Raw genomic sequence first — 2,279 nt, 5'->3', positions numbered from 1 at the left:
GTATATGTGGGTGCGTGAGCGCGCGTGTGGTCATGTATATTGGTAATGCTATGTATACATATATATATATATATATATATATATATACACACACAGAGAAAGAGAGGACGTTAAGCACCCTTCAAATGATATAACAGTAACAATTAAATTAGTGAGGTATATATATGAAACGTAATTGTTATATTGGGAATCAAGCGATTCAACATAAAATCAAATGCACGGCTTCGAGTCAGTTAGTTTAGGATAAATGTCAGTTATAATTTTTTTGACATTTTTTTGTATCATAATATCCAAGAAAGGGAGCTGTTCTTTGCTATATTCCATTGTGAATTGAACGTTAGGGTTTATATTATTTAGTATTGATTTGAATTCCAAAAGTTTATCCATGGTCTGCTTCCAAATGATAAAGCAGCTATCCAAGTATCTTTTCTAGTTCTCTCTTATATAATGGTGAAATGGATATCCATATTTTTGAAGTGACATTTCAAAATAACCCATTATTATGTTCGCAAGAATAGGGGCTGCTTTCGTCCCCATCGAAATTTCGCATTTATGACCATTGTAGGTTTCATCAAATACGAAATAATTTTTCTGAAGTATAAATTTTAAAGATTCAACAATAAAAGCCTGGTTTATGCGTTCCGGAATCACTTCGGAGTACTTCTCCAACCAGAATTTTATTGCTTATATTCCATAGGCAGGTGGAACGTTGGTGTAAAGATTAATAACATCGATGGAAACCAATGTTCGTGGTGTTGGGGTAAATTTTAATCCTTTAGCTAGTATACTAATTTTTGCTTCAGAGAGAAAACTGGAAAAGATACCTGGATGACTGCCTTATCAATTGGAACGAGGCCGTTGATAAGCTTTTGGAATTCAAATCAATACTAAATAATATAAACCCTAACATTCAATTTACGGTGGAATATAGCAAAGACCAGCTCCCTTTCTTGGACATTATGATAAAATAAATTAAAAAAACAAATTATAACTAACACTTGTCATAGACCAACGGACTCGAAGCAATATCTCCAGTGCAGCTCATGCCACCCGAAACACATCCACTTTAATTTAGCAAAAAAAGATTTGTATAATAGTGTCTGATAGAAATACTCGGGACGTTCGTCTTCAAGTCGTCAGAGCAACTCTAACTGAAAGACAATATCCACCCTCACTTATAGACGATGGAATTAAGCGTGTCAAGAAATTAGACATTAAAACACTAAGTGTAACAAAGCGTAATACCACACCTCATCTCAAAACACTACTGTATATATCAACTGACAACCCTACAAACGATGAGGCAAACAACACTATTGTACAAATCTACCTATGTTCAGTAGAGATCCAAAAATGAACAACATTCTGAAAACAAATAGAGAAAGCAACACACATCGCAAAAAGGACTTCTAGCAAATGCGAAGTTTTACATAGCAACCACGAAACTAACAGTTAAAAAATGTGGACGCTGAAACTGCGGAACATGTCTCAACCTACTGGAAGACTCGGAATTCCTATTCAAACAAGGTGAGATGGTCACAATTAAGACCAACAAAGCTTGTGCCTCCGAGAATTTAATTATGTTATAATTTTCTGAGATTGTGGGCATAACTGTATAAGACGGGCAAGTATAACACTGAGACGGAGAACAACACCACATAAGGAACAGATCCGGTTTCCGCAATACAGACTGATTCGTTTGAGTGAATACATAGAGAGATGTGCAGGTAATATCCAACCAAACTTCATAGTTTTCCACATCGAACAGTGCAAATAAATAAAATTTGTTTATCGAAAAATGCAGATCACATCTAAATATGAACATATAACCAACTTTCATCTCAGTATATATTTCAATTCATGATGACATACGCCTTACTGTACATACTTCATCTCACTACTTTAGCTCTTGAATTTTGCTTGTATTCATGTATCCCCTGCCCGAAAGATGAACATCCCCCTCCCCGTCCCAGATAATAACGGTCACCAATCACCTCCCATTAGATTCTTCTAATTATTGAATCAGTCATTCATGAAGTTTTCCACGTACAACATGGACTAAAATCTTCTTAAGAAAATACGAAATTACAACAATTTGAATGTCATGATTAGCTAAAGCGAAACCGGTCGACAAACAATATAAAATGTAGTAAAGAATATATTTAAATACGTAAAGTGTGTGCATTTTTCTCTTTTATTATACGCATCCATACATTATACAGGTATACATACACACACAGATATATATATATATATATATATATATATATATATATATA

The sequence above is a fragment of the Octopus bimaculoides genome, chromosome 8, assembly GCF_001194135.2.
Source record: "Octopus bimaculoides isolate UCB-OBI-ISO-001 chromosome 8, ASM119413v2, whole genome shotgun sequence".
Classification (NCBI taxonomy): domain Eukaryota; kingdom Metazoa; phylum Mollusca; class Cephalopoda; order Octopoda; family Octopodidae; genus Octopus; species Octopus bimaculoides.
This window is presented reverse-complemented; position numbering follows the sequence as displayed.